The sequence below is a fragment of the Cornus florida genome, unplaced genomic scaffold (assembly GCF_030987335.1).
Source record: "Cornus florida cultivar Cherokee Brave unplaced genomic scaffold, ASM3098733v1 CherokeeBrave_3.0.0_Hap2_Chr04, whole genome shotgun sequence".
Taxonomy (NCBI): Eukaryota; Viridiplantae; Streptophyta; class Magnoliopsida; order Cornales; family Cornaceae; genus Cornus; species Cornus florida.
The window spans coordinates 78159907-78163776 of NW_026775574.1; the positions used below are offsets into that span (position 1 = coordinate 78159907).

Consider the following 3870-nt stretch of genomic DNA (forward strand, 5'->3'; position numbering starts at 1 on the left):
TAAAAATAAATAAAATAAAAAGTAAAAATATTTTTAGGATTTTTTTTTTTTTTTAGAATTTTTGAAACTTTTGAAAAATTTTAAATTTTAAATTTTAAAAATTAAAAATTAAAAATTAAAAATTGAAAATATTTTTGGGTTTTTGAAAAATAAAATAAAAGAAAATGAAATAAAATAAAATCTTTTTCGATTTTAAAATTTGAAAGTCAAAACAAAGTCAAAGATAGCGAGATGAAGAACAGAGGTCGATCTGAACAAAATGTTCGATTAATCTGGCAGAGTGGTAAAAATATGCAGGTTTTTGGGTTCAAAAATTTTCTAAGTGTTGGGTACTGCAGATCGATCCAATGGTAAAGTTGGATCGATCGAAGAAGTTTAGATCGATCTATGAATGTCGTCGATCAATGAGACAGAGAGCTGAAATATGCAGGTTTGTGCAGGCTCAAAATTTATCTAAGTGTTGGAACTGAAGATCGATCGAACTTAAAGTTTGGATCGATCTAAGGACTTCTGATCGATCTGAGAACAAATTCGATCGATGGGACAGAGAGGTGATTTGGATGTAGGTTGAATGCAGGTCGAAAATTTTTGGATTCAGGTAGAAGTTCGATCGATCGAATACTCCTTGAAGATCGATCAAATTTATGCAAAATGCTTAATTCCAACATGAAAGTGCATGCAATCCTAATCACAGGTCCTAGCAATGCATATGAACCCAAAGCAAATATCTATACTTCGCAAGAAATGAAATGTAAGATAGAAATGAGGGAGAAATAGGGTTTTGACACCCTACGAAATACTTTTGCTAATCTTTAACGTCTCTAGCAGGACTTTGGGCACTTTTAGCTCGGATTAAAAATCTTATAATGCATCCCCTCCTTATTGGGGTTATAAGTGTTTTGAACTCCACCCAACAAATGGTTCTTTAAGGAACTTGTTGGATTAAGCTCAAAAGAAATTTTTGGTCTTTGGTCAAAACAATCTTTAGGCTTCCATGCCCTTTCAAAATAAGACTTTGAAACAATTTTCTTAGAATGCAGGATTGAAGATGAACCTTTTGAAACTTTGGTTTCACTCAAAAACTCAATTCCTTCACTTTTAAGGTCATGACATTTTTCCACAATATTAACTTCTTCAAGTTTGTCAAATGAGTTGGGGGTTGGATTGAAAATATTTAACTTTACCTTCATGTGGCTAAATGAGATTTTCATTATCCCCATCCTACAATTGATGTTGGCATTCGCGGTTGCTAAGAAAGGACAGCCAAGGATAATGGGAATTTGGCTCTTAGGATTCAGGACCGGTTCCGTGTCAATGACAACGAAATCAACGGGAAAGAAGAATTTATCAATCTTAATCAATACGTCCTCAATGATACCCCTAGGCTTTTTGATGGATCGGTCGGCAAGTTGTAAAACCACCGACGTCGGTTTCAAGTCTCCTAAGTCTAATTTGACATATATCGAGTATGGAAGAAGATTAACACTTGCTCCTAGGTTAAGGAGAGTCCGATTAATGATATGATCACCAATGATGCATGAAGTGGTAGGTGAACCGGGGTCCTTAAACTTTGGAAGAATGTTATGTTGCAAAATTGAGCTCACTTGTTCAGTTAAGATCACTTTCCTAAGTGCTTGGCTTTTATTCTTCCTCTTTTGGGTGCACAAGTCCTTCAAAAATTTGGCATAAACTGGAATTTGCTTGATTGCATCCAAAAGTGGAAGATTAACTTTCACTTGCATAAACACATCCATAATTTCATTTGCTTTGGCCTTTTGCTTGTCATTTGAAATGGATCCTTTTAAGGCATCCGGAAATGGAGCTTTTGGCTCAAAAACCTTTTCAGAAATTTTCTTTGAAGTCTCTTCAACACAAGAAGTTTTGAAATCATTTTGCAAATCTTTCTTTTCAAAATCACTTTTCAAATCACTTTTCAACACATTCTTATTTGAAAGATCATGCATATGCAATGAAGGAGGAATAAGATGTGAAACGGGACGGGTGTCAACTTGTAGTTGCACCGGTTCACTCTCTTCATTGGACATACCCACTTGGTTGTCCACAATCTTCCCATTTCTTAAGGTAGTCACCGCATTGACATGCTCTATTGTGTGACCTTTTGATGAGGAATGAGTCTCCACAACACATTGTTGCTTTTGTGGGGTATTCAAAGGCATTTTCCCTTTCTTTCTAACATTCAAAGTACTAGCTATTTGCCCTACTTGGGTTTCTAGCTTAGCAATGGATTGAAAATAAGAATGAAGCAATTGAGTGTTAGCCTCTAGAGTACCTAGAGCAGTCAAAATTTTCTCTTCAAAAGCGGGACTTCTAGCATTTCCTTGGGAATATGATTGATTGGGAAAGTGAAAATTTGAAAATTGATTTCCTTGCGATTGGTATGATGATCTAAAACCTTGGGAACCTTGGCCTTGCATTGGAGGTAGAATGTACTTTCCTTGAAAACCACCTTGGGAAGGGTTTGAGCCCTCCCCTTGGCTTTTCCAAGAGAAGTTCGGGTCATTTCTCCAACTAGGATTATAGTGATTGCCATAAGGATTGTTCCCATGGTTAGCAAAAACAGCATTTGTTTGTTCATTATGCTCACTTTGCATATGTCCATGGGGACAGTTGGAAGTAGAATGTAAAACACTTAAACAAGTCATACATGTCTCATTAGATGCATAATGAGAATGGTTAGGGAAGGAAGATACTGGATTTGTCGAGTTTTGGTTGATCAAGAATTGATCAAACTTTTGATATAATGATTTCATCTCGGCGGCAATTTCATTGGAATGGTCTACTTGATGTAAGTCAACACTCTTCTTACCACTTAAATTCTTACCATTCTTCGAAGATAAAGTTTGATGCAAAGAATTCTCACTCATGCTCTCATAAAGACACCACACGTCATCCTCATGCCTATCAATGTAAGAGCCACCTATGGAAGTATCAACCATGCCCTTGTAATTATCCGATAAGCTCTCAAAGAAATATTGAACTAATTGCCATTTGGGCATGCCATGATGTGGACACTTCCTAAACAATTCATTAAAGCGTTTCCATGCCTCATGGAATGTTTCCCCATCCCCATATGAAAATTCCCTAATTGAAGTTCTCATGGCATTAGTCTTAGAAACCGGATAGTACTTCTTCAAGAACTCTTGTTGCATTTCTGCCCAAGAAGTTATTGAAAAGGGTCTAAGATTGTTAAACCAATATTTTGCCTTGTCTTTAAGGGTGAATGGAAAAAGTTTAAGCCTTAAGACCTCTTCTGGCATGTCCGTGTATTTAACGGTGGAACATACTTCAGGAAACTCATCCAAATGCTTGTAAGGTTCTTCACTTGGAAGTCCATGATAATTAGGAAGCATTTGAATGGTTTGTGGCTTGATTTTATAGTGGTGTGTGCTCTAAATGGTGGCAATTGAATACATGTGGGTGCATTATATTCATTAGGCACATAGTGATCTCTTAAAGCAAGGGGAGGATTAGCAATTGGCAGTGCAACATGGGCACCTTAATTGCCTTGGATGATGGGAGGTGGTGGAGCATACATTGGCCTTGGTATTCCCAACGGAACTTGGTCTTGTTGTTGTGGTGGATGAACAAATGGCTTCGGCATGCCTAATGGTACTTGCATGTTATCATGATGCACATTGGGGTGGAGGATACCTTGTTGGTCTATATGACCAAGGTCCTCTACATGGTCCTCATTGTCAACTTCTATTGATGAAATGGATTGACTAGAACTTCCTTTTCCCCTAGGGTTTCGAACAATGGATTCAAGATTAAAATTTAAAGGGACAAGAGTGGGTCTCAATGATCTACGACCATGCATGCACAATGTAACATAACAAGCAATAATGACAA

The 3870-nt window shown here is 37.0% G+C and overlaps 1 non-coding gene across 1 annotated transcript; it reads left to right on the forward strand.

The window, feature by feature from the left end:
* The first annotated feature begins 3015 nt into the window (after positions 1 to 3015).
* LOC132305811 (small nucleolar RNA R71) lies at positions 3016 to 3124 on the forward strand. Its single transcript, XR_009481701.1, has one exon. It is a non-coding gene; the product is annotated as a small nucleolar RNA R71 (small nucleolar RNA).
* The last annotated feature ends 746 nt before the right edge of the window (positions 3125 to 3870 follow it).